This window comes from Oncorhynchus tshawytscha, linkage group LG14, assembly GCF_018296145.1.
Source record: "Oncorhynchus tshawytscha isolate Ot180627B linkage group LG14, Otsh_v2.0, whole genome shotgun sequence".
In the NCBI taxonomy this organism is placed as follows: Eukaryota; Metazoa; Chordata; class Actinopteri; order Salmoniformes; family Salmonidae; genus Oncorhynchus; species Oncorhynchus tshawytscha.
In genome coordinates this window covers 16,190,466-16,206,188 of record NC_056442.1, presented here as the reverse complement: position 1 = coordinate 16,206,188, position 15,723 = coordinate 16,190,466, and the positions used below count along the sequence as shown (strand labels likewise).

The 15,723-nt window shown below is 48.5% G+C and overlaps 1 pseudogene; it reads left to right on the top strand.

The window, feature by feature from the left end:
* The first annotated feature begins 8,289 nt into the window (after nucleotides 1-8,289).
* On the top strand, nucleotides 8,290-15,318 carry LOC112267742 (annotated as a pseudogene).
* Nucleotides 15,319-15,723: the final 405 nt, after the last annotated feature.

Genomic DNA, 15,723 nt, shown 5'->3' with positions numbered 1-15,723 from the left:
CACTTGGGTGATGTTTTTGACCTCTCGTCTGGGGTCAGGCAGGGGTGCCCACTCTCGGCTCTCCTCTTCGTTCTGTACATGGAGCCTCTGGGGGCTGCCATTAGGGCAGACACATGGGTGGAAGGCTTGTTGATCCCTGGAAGTGGTGGGCTGCGTGTTAAGATGACGCAGTACGCCGACGACACTTCCTTGCTGCTGTGCAAGGACTCGTGCCTGACAAGGTCCCTTGCCATCTTTGGGGATTTCACCCGAGCGTCGGGAGCGGTTCTGAACCATGCAAAGTCTTCCGTCAAGTTTTTCGGAAGATGGCGCGGTAGAACGGATGTGCCCGGGGGGGTTATCTCTCTGTGAGGGGGCCCTGAGGATTCTCGGGGTCCATTTTGAGACCTCCGGCTCAGCGACGCTAAACTGGAACATGCGTATCGCAGTGGTACAGAGGAAGCTAGCAATGTGGAAGGCTAGGTATTTGTCTTTTATGGGCAAAGTCCTGGTCCTAAAGGTGGATGTGTTGCTGTCTCTTTTGTATTTGGCGTACATCTACCCATTGCCGGCTTGTCTGAGGAGGCCTCTAGTGATGCTTGTGTTTCAGTTCATGTGTAGTGGCAGGCGCGAGTGGGTCTCCAGGGCACGCATGCTCTGTCCCATCGGGGAGGGAGGTAGGGGGGTACCACATTTCCCCCTCAAGCTGGACGCAATTTTTGTTTCTTTCTTGTTAACGGAGCTTGCTCATCCAGTGATACACCCGTCCGGTTACCTCCTGCGGGTGTTCTTCTCGTATCAGGCGAGAAGCGTAATGGTGTGGTCTAACACGGGTCCTCGGGCGGAACAGCTGCCGTGGCACTTTGGTCATGCGGCCAAGTGGCTGCGTGCACACCCTGAGGTTGAATTTGCCTGAGTAGGTTTAGATCACAGGCACCTGTACGAGGAGGTCAGAAAGGCAGGGAGTCCGGCGCCTGTAGTGGGCATCTCGCAAGTGGTCTGGGAGGGAGTACAGGCGCGGGGTCTGGACAACAGGCTCAAGGACCTGAATTGGTTGAGCCTCCATAAGTGCTTGCCGGTACGTTCCATCATGTACCGGTATAATTTGGTGCAATGCCCCACCTGTCCAAGATCCTCTTGTGGCAGGGAGGAGACTGTGCGCCATGTCTTTTGGGACTGTGCCTTTGCCGGAGTAGTATGGGCTAGGGCACGGGTGTTGTTAGGTTTGGTAAGGGGGGATTTTGTATTGACATGGGCCAGGTTAGAGAGAGGTGTAGGGAGAGCGAGAGCGAGAGGGACGGATAGGGACAGGTTTCTGCTCTGGCTTCTCATGAGTCTCTTTAAACGGGGGCTGTGGGAAGCCAGGCAGAACATGGTGAAGACAGGGAGAGATTGGGGGGTGAAAGGGATAGTGTTGAGGGTGGAAGGAGATTTGAGGGGGAGGATGAAGAGGGAGGAGAGGAAGTGGGGGCAGCATGCTGCTCGGGAGAGGTGGAAGGGGGGTTTAGGGCTGGGTGTCATTTAGATTTGTAAGGGGATAGATTAGGGACGGGGAGATAGGGAAAGGTAGTTTGTAGGGTGACGGGGAGGGAAGATGCTCCCCTGAGGTTTTGTTTGGGGTTTTGTTTTGTTTAGTTAAATTAAAATACCATCGTTGGAGTATGTATGAAAATGATGAGTTGTAAAGAATGAATGGTATTGAAGATACTAAATTATTTTTTATAAAATTTTTAAAAAAGATAGGTTTTCACGTTCCGTTTGTTGTTTTTGTATTGTTCATTTTTTCTTCGCTATTAAACATGTATCTAACTTACCACACTGCATTTTGGTCTGACTCTCTTTCGACGGAAGAAAACCGTAACAGAATCAACCACAACTGGACCAAGTGGCGTGGTGACAGGCAGCGACAGCAACAGCAGCGAAAAGAGGAATGGACATGGGAGGACGTTATGGACAGCAAGAGTATGGACTATACTACTTGGGAGGAGATAGACAGGTGGGCGGTTCGACCCAGAGAGAGTGCCGGAGCCCGCCTGGGATTCGCTGGAGCAGTGCGAGGAGGGCTATAGGAGAATGGAGTTGAAGAGACAAGCACGGCGGCGCAGAAGGAAGCCCGAGAGTCAGCCCCAAAAATTTCTTGGGGGGGGGCTCAGGGAGAGTGTGGCAGAGTCAGGGTTCAGACCTGAGCCAACTCCCCCTGTTTATCGTGAGGAGCAGCGATCACAGGACTTCGGGACTTGGGAGGAGATATTGGATGGAAAAGGACCCTGGGCACAGCCTGGAGAATATCGACGCCCCAAAGATGAACTGGAGGCGGCGAAAGCGGAGAGGCACTGGTATGAAGAGGCAACACGGCGACGCGGATGGAAGCCCGAGAGTGAGCCCCAAAAAATGTATTGGTGTGGGGGGGCTCAGGGAGAGTGTGGCAGAGTCAGGGTTCAGACCTGAGCCAACTCCCCCTGTTTATCGTGTGAGGAGCCAAGGAGGAGACCAGAACCAGAGCCGGTGTTGGAGGTGAGTGAAGCAGAGACTGTGAAGGAGTTAATGGGGAAAGTGGAGGAGAGAGTTATGAGGGAGTTGCTAGTTTGGTGCTTTAGGTACGATATTCGCCCGACGGAGCGTGTCGGGGATTTGATGGCACCTGGGTCAGCGCTCCATACTCGTCCTGAGGTGCGTGTTAGTCGGCTGATGAAGATTGTGCCAGCCTCACGCACTAGGCCTCCTGTGTACCTACCTAGCCTTGCACGTCCTGTGCCAGCCCTGCTCTCAGGCTCTCCAGTACACCTTCACGGTCCGGTCCATCCTGTGCCACCTCCACACACCAGTCCTCCGGTGGCAGCTCCCCGCACCAGGCTTCCTGTGCGTGTCCTCGGCCCAGTACCACCAGTGCCAGCACCACGCACCAGGCCTTCAGTGCGCCTCGCCTGTTCAGCGCTGCCAGAGCCTTTCTCCTCTCCAGTGCTGTCGGAGTCTCAAGCCTGTTTAGCGCAGTCGGAGTCTCCCGCCTGTTTAGCGCTGCCAGAGCCTTCCTCCTCTCTAGCGCTGCCGGAGTCTCCCGCCTGTTTAGCGCTGCCAGAGCCTTCCTCCTCTCCAGCGCTGCCGGACTCTCCTGCCTGTTCAGCGCAGCCAGAGCTGCCAGTCTGCATGGAGCAGCCAGAGCTGCCAGTCTGCATGGAGCAGCCAGAGCTGCCAGTCTGCATGGAGCAGCCAGAGCTGCCAGTCTGCATGGAGCAGCCAGAGCTGCCAGTCTGCATGGAGCAGCCAGAGCTGCCAGTCTGCATGGAGCAGCCAGAGCTGCCAGTCTGCATGGAGCAGCTAGAGCCGCCAGTCAGCCAGGATCCGTCAGTCAGCCATGATCTTCCAGATCCGCCAGTCAGCCAGGATCCGCCAGTCAGCCAGGATCTTCCAGATCCGCCAGTCAGCCAGGATCCGCCAGTCAGCCAGGATCTGCCAGAACCACCAGCTAGCCAGGATCTGCCTGAGCTTCCTCTCAGTACTGGGCTTCCTCTCAGTACTGGGCTTCCTGTCAGTACTGAGTTTCCCCTCAGTGCCGAGCTACCCTTCAGTCCCGAGCTACCCCTCAGTCCCGAGCTTCCCCTCAGTCCCGAGCTTCCCCTCAGTCCCGAGCTTCCCCTCAGTCCCGAGCTTCCCCTCAGCCCCGAGCTTCTACCTCAGTCCCGAGCTGCCCCTCAGTCCAGTGGGGTCCTTGGTGAGGGTTATTAGGCCAAGGTCGGCGGCGAGGGTCGCCAATCAAAGGACGCGTTACAGGGGGACTAAGACTTGGTTGGAGTGGGGTCCACGTCCCGAGCCGGAGCCGCCACCGTGGACAGACGCCCACCCGGACCCTCCCCTATGGGTTTAAGTGTGCGGCCGGGAGTCCGCACCTTGGGGGTTCTGTCACGCCCTGGTCTTAGTATTTTGTGTTTTCTTTATTTATTTGGTCAGGCCAGGGTGTGACATGGGTTTATTTTGTGGTGTGTTTGTGTATTGGGGTTTTTCGTAGGTTTTGGGATTGTGGCTTAGTGGGGTGTTCTAGCAAAGTCTATGGTTGCCTGAGGCGGTTCTCAATCAGAGGCAGGTGATTCTCGTTGTCTCTGATTGGGAACCATATTTAGGCAGTCATATTCTTTGAGTGTTTCGTGGGTGATTGTTCCTGTCCTTTGTGTTAGTTGTCACCAGATAGGCTGTGTTGTTTTTGTATTGTTCGTTTTTTCTTCGTTATTAAACATGTATCTAACTTACCACGCTGCATTTTGGTCCGACTCTCTTTCGACGGAAGAAAACCGTAACACTCAGTTCCCACCACAAATCCCAGAGGCCTGAAAAGGTATAGGGGGAAAGTTTTTGGAAAGGGAGAAAATGTCAGTCAAAATGTAGAAATTCCACCCTTGGTCCTTGTATGGAACAGTGTCACACCCTGATCTGTTTCACCTGTCTTTGTGATTGTCTCCATCCTTCTCCAGGTGTCACCAGTTTTCCTCATTAGTCCCCGGGTACTTATTCCTGTGTTCCCTGCTTGTCTGTTGCCAGTGTGTCTTGTTTGTCAAGTCAACTAGTGTGTTGTTTTCTGTTCTCCTGCTTTTCCCCTTTGCTCTGTTTTGCTAGCACCCCCAAAATGTTGAGACATTTCTTGTGATGGAAAAACAAGTCAGAGATTTTAAAGTGGAAAATACAAACTTCAGAAGCATTTTTAAACCTCAAATACACTGCATTGCAGAACAGTTATCCTGCAACAGGGTGGTCCATTTAAGATCCAACATCTGTAGATGATCTGGTGGAATGACAATGAGATAAAAAGTGATACACACACACACACACACACACACACACACACACACACACACACACAGATATTGTGTGGAGGTCAATCTAAATTTAGTAGAAGTATGCTCTGCACTGTCTGGCTCTCACTGCCAGTAGAATAAAGTAAACACAGCAGGACTATCCACACCACTGGCGTACCTCACGCCCTCGCAATGTGGGCAGGACTATGAGCTCTTGGGGGCCCTCAACCCAATACTTTTTTGATGGTTTGATGTCCAGGGGCGCTGTCCCCCAAGATAGCATATGAACACCTCATAAGCCATGTTCCTTGCTCAGACAATGCGAGTGGGCCTTGCAAAACTGTAGTATGCCACTGACACACGCACGCACGCACGCACGCACGCACGCACGCACGCACGCACGCACACACACACACACACACACACACACACACACACACACACACACACACACACACACACACACACACACACACACACACACACACACACACACACACACACGCACACACACACACACACACTGTATGGGGTGTGTATTACATGAACTTACCCTGTCTCCGACCTGCGTGTTGTATAATGTTTATGCTGCTGCAGATACAGATGGAGGCAGATTAAATAAAACCTGCATTGGCAACGTTGATGCACTATCTTTGTTTACACAAAGATACTGCCAGCAGCACATACCTATAGGTGTCTCAACTGGGAGCCTAGGGAGCGAGGCTTGGTATTTTTACCGTACTTAACACAATTTTGTACCAGGTCATATTTAAGCCACAAAAATGCTAAATGAAAATATGCCCCAAAGTAGACCCCAAAATGTCATTCTTATATGCTACTATGAAAATACTGACATGTGGTTTGATATAATTTTTGTGTTAGGAGTTTTGTGTAAAGCCTGTGACTTTGTTTTGTGTAACTTGTCTGTGGCACTTGTTCTCCGCAACAGTTTTAATGAGGGATGGATCATCCATCACTGTTTCTGGGATATAATTACTGCAGCAAGTCCGTATTCATAAAGCGTCTCAGAGTAGGAGTGCTGATCTAGGATTGATAAATACCTCCCCTGGTATTAGGACCATAACAGTCCCAGTAGAAGCTTACTTACAGTTAAGTCAAGATCCAAACATGTTCCATCGGCAGCAGCAGCAGTAGCTGACGTCACTTGTTTACCATCTTCTAGGTCGGCGCTCACTCTACCTCGCTCTCTGACTGTGGCACATAGAGCACTGTTATGCAACCTCTGTTCTGAACCTGGCTAACTCTGCAGTCCTATGCTATGACTGACTGTGGATGTTAGTTTAGCTCAAACATAGGCCTATATCCCTGGCAGGCATCTGCTCCTGAGTGGGGCAGTGGTCTAAGACACTGCAGTACCTGATTTGAATCCAGGCTGCATCACATCTGGCTGTGATTGGGAGACCCATAGGGCAGCGCACAATTGGCCCAGCATTGTCAGGGTTTACGGGGTAAGCCATCATTGTAAATAAGAATTTGTTCTTAACTGACTTGCCTAGTTAAATAAAGGTTAAAATAAATAAATAAAAATAAAGGAGCCATGTCCCCCTATGATAAACCAACATTGTGTGTGTTCTCTGTCCTGCGGCTCCATCTATTCCTGGTTGGCTTCACTACAGCAGCTTCCTGGGTGGCTTCACCACTGTTGACTCAGGACTATGCTGCTCTCTCTCTCACACATGTAGGGGGAGAGGAGGCCCTCTAGTGGGCAAAGATTAATTAGCAAACCAGATAACCTGCTTCAGAGGTAGAAGTTGCCCCCAAAGCACAGATCTAGGATCAGATTGCACTACCCTGAATTCTTACCTTAACCATTAGGAGTATGAAACAATATCTGACTTTCTATCAGTGTCAGGGTATGACCAATAAGTGTCTCTGCATCAAATGCACACCCTATAATTATTATTATATTATAAATAAATGGAGTGAAGACCCTGCTTGTCTCTTTGTGTAATCATAGATATATTGGTCACTGGTTGAACTACATTACCAGTCAAAAGTTTGGACACACCTACTCATTCAAGGGTTTTTCTTTCTTTTTTTCTACATTTTATAATAATAATGAATACATCAAAACCATAAAATAACACATATGGAATCATGTAGTTGTAATATTTGTGTTGTGGAGAAATGACCAGGCAGGAGACGGGAGTACAGTTAGTTTTCGTTTAGTCAAAACCCCTCGTGCTCTATAGTTCCCGGCACCCCAGTTGCGCATGTGCATTTCCTATTAGGTGTAGTAACATAACACTGCTGTAAATGCATTACTGCTTAGTAACAGCACAGTAACTAATATAAACAGATGTAGATCCCAGATACTACACTCCTCCCCCATAGTGTTTAACTCCCAGAGAACAAGGTAAATATGTTAGGTAACTACTAATGCAATATCTGAACAATGCATTCTTAAACATTTTTCAACTACTGGGTTGAAGCAGACTTTTCAGAGCCCAGCACAAATCCAGGGGATTATTCTGCCCCGAAGATGGAGTTTGTGTCCTAATAACTAACCCAGGTAATGTCCTTTTTCTTTCCTTTTATCTAGGACATATTAAAGTGTTTGTTTTACTGTCCGTTACCTCCTTAACCAGCTCAACTCACAGGTCAAGCTTTTGAGGTGCCCTTCGCTGTCGAATAGGATATCTCCGCTCCTCCTGGGCTTCCTGTGGTGGGCCAGGTTCGGGTGGAAGGTCAGGCTCGGTCTCTCCCGTACGTCCACAGTCAGGAGAATAGTCCTGGGGGTCGTTATTGTTCTTGTTCTCTCGGCGTGTCTCTGCTGGGGCGTTGGACCGTAGCAGATGATCCACATGAACGTTGACCTGGCGATGACCAATTTGGACTTGGTAAGTAAAAGGTCCTCTGCATTGCAAGATCACACCTGAGTTCCACAGGCGCTTGGGGTGTCTGAAATCACGTACCATCACCCTCTCTTCCTCTTTGAATTCTCTGACAGTCTTTGAGTGTCTTTCATGAGCTTTCTTCTGCTGTAGCTGGTGCTTTGCCACAGTGCTTGACAAGTCTGGTTTCAACAATGTCAGGCGGGTACGTGGTTGGCGTTTCAGAAACAGTTCAGCTGGTGTACATTCCGTTACTGTGTGTGGGGTGTTACGGTAAGTAAACAGGAACCGCGGAATCCTTTGGTGGGTGGGCACAGACTGAACCTCGAGTCTAGTCCAGGCCTTCTTAAAGGTTTGCACTCCCTCCGCTGCTCCGTTTGATGCCGGATGGTAAGGTGGTGACAGGATGTGCCTTACTCCATTGTTCTTGAGAAACATTTCAAAATCGTTTGACGTGAACGGAGGGCCATTGTCCGATACGAGCTCCTTGACTAGTCCAAAGGATGCAAACAGGTGTCTGAGAAGATTGATGGTCTTCTCAGCTGTGGTCAGTTGAGTAGGGAACACTTCCATCCACTTGGAATGGACATCAACGACAACAAGGAAATGTTGCTTGTCAATTTCGGCGTAATCCACATGGATGCGTTCCCAAGGTGTAGCAGCCCAGGACCATGGATGAAGAGGTGCAGCAGCAGGCTTGTTGCGAACAGCTTCACAAGGTGAGCAGTGGCCTACATGCTGTTGAATGTCCTGATCCAGTCCAGGCCACCACAGATAACTGTGAGCGAGTGCTTTCATTCGAGTGATCCCTGGATGTCCCTCATGCAGGTCAGATAGCAGTCTCCTCTGGAATTTGTGAGGTACCACCACCCTTGATCCCCACAGAACACACCCGTGATCAGTGGACAACTGGTCTTTCTTGTCGATGAATGGACGAAGGTTATCGTCATTTACGAAGGTTGGCCAACCGCCTAATGTTAAGTCCAAGACTTTGGAAAGCACTGGGTCTTTCCTTGTTTCCTCTGCTATGTCAGAAGCAGATATGGGCAGTTCATCAATGAGAGAGATCTGGAAGACTGCTCTATCATCTTCACTGTCGGAGTCACTATTGCATGGTAGTCTTGATAGTGCATCGGCATTTGCGTGATCACTGGATCGTCTGTACTCAATCTCGTAGTTGTAGGCTAACAATATCAGAGCCCAACGTTGCATTCGAAGTGCAGCAAGGGTTGGTATAGCTGATTTTGGTCCAAGGATGGCCAACAGAGGCTTGTGATCTGTCAGCAGTTGGAACTTCCTTCCGTAGAGGTATTTGTGAAACTTCTTCACTCCGAATATTATGCTCAGGGCTTCCTTCTCAATTTGAGCATAATTTTTCTCACTTGGTGACAGAGTCCTTGATGCAAATGCAATAGGGTGTTCTTCACCTGACGGTAGAACATGTGAGATGACGGCTCCTACTCCGTATGGAGATGCATCACACGCAAGTCTCAGCTTCATCTCTGTGTTGTAGTGGGCAAGCCACTTGCTCTTTAGCAGACGCTGTTTGCAAGTCTTGAATGCTTCTTCGCATTGTGGGGACCAATTCCACTTTGTATCGGCCTGCAGCAGTTGGTGAAGCGGATGCAACAATGTGGACAAGTTTGCCACAAACTTTCCGTAATAGTTCAGGAGCCCCAAAAATGACCTCAGCTCTGAGATATTTGTGGGTGCTAGTGCGTTTACGATTGCTTCCACCTTGCTGTTGGTTGGGTGCAGGCCTTGTGCATCAATCTTGTATCCGAGATACTCCACTGAGTCCTGGAGGAACTCACACTTGCTGCGTTTCATTCTCACTCCATATTTCTCCAGTCTTGACATCACTTTGTCCAGCACTACAAGGTGCTCTCCAATGGTTGGTGCTGACACGAGGATGTCGTCCATGAAGCACACAACATGGTCTATACCGTCCAAGATCTGATCCATTGTTTGTTGGAATATCGCTGGAGCTGTCGAGATTCCATAGGCCAAGCGATTGAATCTGAATAGCCCCTTGTGTGTATTGATGGTCAGATACTGTTCTGACTCCGGATCCAGCTTCAGTTGCTGATAAGCGAATGCCAGGTCCAGCTTACTAAAAAACTTCCCACCAGCTAGAGTGGCAAACAGATCCTCAGCGTTTGGTAGTGGATATTCCTCTGGTAGTATGCAGCAATTTACTGTGACCTTGTAGTCACCGCACATTCTGACGGTCTTGTCTTTCTTTGGGACTACAACAATCGGAGCGGCCCAGTCGCTCCTCGATACTTTTGTGATTATGTTATTCTTCTGTAGGCATTCCAGTTCCTTCTCTACTGCTTCCTTAAGAGCATAGGGAACCGGACGTGGTTTGTGAAAGATAGGCTTGGTTCCTTCTTGCACACTCTGACTTTTGCTGTGAAGTCTTGTATTTCACCGTAGCCATCTTTGAAAAGTTCAGTGTAGCCTGACTCACTGGTTTGTCATTTCTGAGACTGAAGATTTCTCCCCAGATCAACTTGATCTTTTGTAGCCAGTTTCTGCCCAGCAAGGCTGATTTTCTCCTTTAACAATGACAAGCGGTAGCGTCCACTCCCTTCCCCTCATACCGGACTGGTACCTGGATCTGCCCTAACACAGGAATAGTGTCACCAGTGTATGAAGAAAGGCGGATGGACGCGGGCTGAAGAGGACACTCTTTCAGTTTTTCTTTGTAGAGTCTCTCTGGAACCAGAGATACAGACGCTCCGGTGTCCAGCTGCATTTTAACTGGTTTTCCCACTAACTCCATGTTGAGATAGATTCCATCTTTTAGTTGTTGAGCTGTGTACACTGTGAACAGTTCCAATACTGTTTCAGTTGTATCTTCCTCTTCTTGTGCTGCGTCTGACACTTTGTGCGCTCTTGCTGTGCGTTTTGAGGCTTTACACATTCTCTGTAAATGTCCAACCTTTCCACAATTGTGGCACTTTTCATTATGGAATCGACATTCACTGTGCTGATGATTATCTCCCCCACATCTGTAGCAACTTGGCTTAGACCTTTGAGATGTGGGCTGCTTTGTTCTTGTGTAACCTTGAGGACGGGACTGAAAAAAGTGTGACCTTTGTGAGCTTTTTCCACCACGTGCATCACTGACCTTGTGAACACCTTTCTGACGTTCTGCATGTCCCGATAGCTCAAAAGTATCCCTGTGGGCAAGCTCGAGTCCAAGTGCTATATCACAGGCTTTCTTAAAGGTCAGGTCCTTCTCTGACAGGAGCCTTCTGTGATATGCTTCACCTGTGAGACCACATACAAACTTGTCTCGTAGAGCATCATCAAGAAATCGTGCAAACTCACATGTACTTGCCAGCCTTTTCAAAGCAAGAATGTAGTCAGCCACGGTTTCCCCTTGACTCTGGTGACGTTGGTAAAATCTGAAACGTTCTGCAATGAGAATTGGTTTAGGCTTGAAATACCTTGCAAGAGTTTCAGTCAGTTCTGCATAATTCAACTCCACTGCTTTCATTGGTTCAATGAGACCTTTCAGCAATCCATACTCAGTTGGACCCAAAACACTGAGAAATACGTCTGCTTTCTTTCCATCTTTGATTTCATTTGCAGCCAGCCAATGCTCAAAACGCTCCAAATAGGAATCAAAATCCTCTTTTGTAACCTCAAACTCTGGTACTCGACCAATGGTTACCATTTTCACAGTTAATTGTTCAGTTTCCTTATATTCCTTAATTTTCTGAATATTCATCTACTTCTTCACTTCAGTTTCTGCAATTACTTCATTCACTGCACTCATTTGTATTAATGTACACACCGTGTTACGTCCCTTCTTCCTTTTTTCTTTCTTCTTGCCAATATTTCTCCACTGAGATCGCCTAATTTCAATGGGTTCATTGAGACAGTTTTTAAAAATTTAACCACCAGAGGGCAGTGTCGCTATTCTGGACTCCAATAGTCTTGCTACTTGGCAGCTCCTGAATACTGTACTAGCAGTGCTAGCAGTGGTTAGCCTTTTATACTGGCGAAAGAAAATAAAAAATAACTGACGAATTACATAATTATTTTGAGTTTCATTACTCACGCAACATTCTTGCCTTCAAGCAATGTCCGTTTATGTAGTTTAATCACCTCGTCGCCACTGTAATATTTGTGTTGTGGAGAAATGACCAGGCAGGAGACGGGAGTACAGTTAGTTTTCGTTTAGTCAAAACCCCTCGTGCTCTACAGTTCCCGGCACCCCAGTGCGCATGTGCATTTCTTATTAGGTGTAGTAACGTAACGCTGCCGTAATGCATTACTGCTTAGTAACCGCACAGTAACTAATATAAACAGATGTAGATCCCAGATACTACAGTAGTATCATGCCCCTGGGCAGTGATTGGGGACACTACCCTGTGTAGGGTGCTGTCTTTCGGATGGGACGTTAAATGGGTGTTCTCATTGTCTGAGGTCATTAAAGATCCCATGGCACCCATGTTAACCCCGGTGTCCTGTCTAAATTCCCAATCTGGCCCTCAAACCATCACGGTCACCTAATAATCCCCAATTTACAATTGGCTCATTCATCCCCCTTCTCTCCCCTGTAACTATTCCCCAGGTTGTTGCTGTAAATGAGAACGTGTTCTCAGTCAATTTACCTGGTAAAATAATGAATAAATAAAATAAATAAATAAATAAAGTAACCAAAAAACTGTTAAACAAATCAAGATATATTTTAGATTCTTCAAAGTAGCCACTCTTTGCCTTGATGACAGCTTTGCACACTCTTGGCATTCTCTCAACCAGCTTCACCTGGAATGCTTTTCCAACAGTCTTGAAGGAGTTCCCACATATGTTGAGCACTTGTTGGCTGCTTTTCCTTCCCTCTGCGGTCCAACTCATCTCAAACCATCTCAATTGGGTTGAGGTCGGGTGATTGTGGAGGCCAGGTCATCTGATGCAGCACTCCATCACTCCTTCTTGGTCAAATAGCTCTTACACAGCCTGGAGATATGTTGGGTCACTGTCCTGTTGAAAAAACAAATGATAGTCCCACACAAACCAGATGGGATGGCATATCGCTGCAGAATGCTGTTGTAGCCATGCTGGTTAAGTGTGCCTTGAATTCCAAATAAATCACTGACAGTGTCACCAGCAAAGCACCCCTACACCATCACACCTCCTCCTCCATGCTTCACCGTGGGATCCACACATGCGGAGATCATCCGTTCACCAACTCTGCATCTCACAAAGACACTCATCAGACCGAAAGACAGACTTCCACCAGTCTAATGTTCATTGCATGTGTTTCTTGGAAAAGCACGTATCTTCTTCGTATTGGTGTCCTTTAGTAGTGGTTTCTTTGCAGCAATTCAACCATGAAGGCCTGATTCACGTAGTGTCCTCTGAATAGTTGAGATGTGTCTACTTAGACGTCTTGGGTCTCCCCAAGAACAGACCGGAGGCCAACAATCTGTTGAATTACCGCACCCCCAACACATCTCAGGGGAGGCTTATGGACTACTTTGTGTTAAAGAAACGCTGCACAATCCAGGGCAACTTCACCATCAGAGAAGTCAATGACTTTCTGGACTTGGTGGCCATCAACAACGCCAGTAAGCAGAAGGACATGGTGAAGCACCTTATCACAAAGAGTACGGCACTGGATCAGAACTGGCTTACCCGCATGATCCTGAAGGACATGAAGCAGGGGGTCAGCAAAGAGACCGTGCTCCAGGTGCTCCACTCAGATGCAGCCGAGCTCTACAATATCACCACAGTCCTAAACAAGGTATGCCGGCAGCTCCACAACCCCTCTGTCCCTCAGCGAATTGTCCATTGGCCTGTTCTCTGCCTTCAAATCTATGCTGGCCGCCGTGGCCAACATGCACCAGGTGGAGAAGCAGATGGGCAACAGCACCTTCTTCATAGAGACCAAGCTGGATGGAGAGCACATCCAGCTGCACAATGATGGCGACATCTACAAATACTTCACGCGGAACTCCTTCGAGTACACCCAGTAATTTGGTGCTGCGCCGCTAGATGGCTCCCTGACGCCTTTAATCCACAATGTCTTCAAGCCCCATGTAGTCAACTGCATCCTGGATGGGGAGATGGTCTACAACCCCACCGCTGACACCTTCATGCAAAAAGGAAGCAAGTTTTACTTCAAGAGGCTAGTGGACGACTCCGAGCTGCAGACGTGCTTTTGCGTTTTCGATGTACTTCTTGTGAACGACCACAAGTTTGGCAACGAGATGTTGAAGGAGCGCCACAACAACCTTCAGGCGGTCTCCACTCATGTTAAAGGGTGGATACACGTGGTTCTGAAAACAGAGGCCGAAACCATGCAAGAGGTGGTGAACTCCCCTCAATGAAGCCATTGAAAACAGGGAGGAGGTCATCATGGTGAAAGATCCCTGATCCATCTACAAGCCCGATAAGTGAGGTGAGGGCTGGCTCAAGCCGGAGTACGTTGATGGCTTGATGGATGAGTCCGACCTGTTGATTGTCAGAGGCTACTGGGGAAAAGGAAGGCGAGGTGGTGGTATGATGTCTCATTTACTAGTCGCGGTGGCCAAAGCTCCGAAGCCTGGAGAGAAACCCTCCGTCTTCCACAAGCTCTGTCGCATCGGGTCTGGCTACACCATGAATGAGCTCTACGACTTGGGGCTGAAGCTGGCCAAGCACTGGAAAGTCTACCGGAAGAAGGACCCTCCGGCCTCTTTCCTGTGTGGGACGGAGAGACCGGAAGTCTATATTGACCCATGCAACTCGGTCATCATCCAGGTGAAGGCAGCAGAAATAGTCAATCGTGACATGTACAAAACCAACTGCATGCTACGCTTCCCCAGAATAGAGAAGATCCGGGAGGAAAAAGAGTGGCACCAGTGTATGTCTCTAGCTGAGCTCAATCAGTTTCACAACAAGCCGTCTGGGAAGTTGTTCTTGCGCCACCTCCGCATCAATGACAATGACGAGCCCGAAAAGAAGAAGCGAAAGGCACCGGCAGCAGCCAAGCCCAAGAAGTCTGTCGGCGTAATCGACCACTTCAAGTCCCAGGAACTATCTGACGTCATCAAGGAGACAAACATGTTCGAGGACGTGGGGGTCTGTGTTATGGACGGAAATGAGGCGCACCCCAAGGCGGAGCTAGAGAAAGCAGTGGCCCGATGTAGCGGTTTTGTGGTCCAGAACCAGGGACTGGACACCCACTGTGTGATCGCCGCTGTGGAGAACATACATGTGAAGAACCTGATCTTTTCAGACCAGCGTGACGGGGTGTGGGCTGCCTGGCTGCTGGAGTGCCTTCACAGGAAGCAGGTGGTGCCATGGAAACTGTGTCACATGAAACACATGTTGCCCTCCAGTACTTTGCCAAGGAATACGACTGCTACGGAGACAGCTACTTCGTGGACACGGACGAGTAGCAGCTGAGGGAAGTCTTCGGTCGGATTTGTAGCGTGGACACTTTGACGGCACAGTGCATCGCTAAGTTGGAGGAACGCTATAGCTGGGATGACCTCCCCACTAGCATGTTCAGACCTTACAGGGTCTACCAGGACAGGTATGCAGACATAGGAGACCCTAAAAGCACCTGTCTGGACACATTTGTCTGGGCTCTGGAATTCCACTTACACAGAGTTACAGTAGTGGAGAAGCTCGGGGTCCCTCATGTCAGAGTGGCGGAGGAAACAAAAGTGTTGGCTTTAAGAACCCTGAGATGACTATTTACCAAAAGGTTTAAGATTGTTAGAGAGTCATGGGTAACAGAGTCTACCAAAGCAGGGTTTTTGCGGAATGACAATGACTACCTAGTGTGATGGTTAAAGCCAATCCATTAAGTTATCTAATGCAAGCACTGGACACTCAGCACATTATGATTGATACATCTCTGGGATTGTAATATTTTATATTTTTTAATATTTTAACATTTTATTTATTTTAGAGTGTAAATAAATGTTTGTTTTAAAGGGTTTTCTGAATCAGAAGGCAGCGTTATGCAGTGTTTTTCTACACATTTGAATATGGATAAAGGGAACTCAAGGATATAGTGTAGGCCTATATCTAATGGTGTATCTACTGTAATTGAGGTAAGCTATTTCAATGTCCTTACCAATGCAGACTATTGT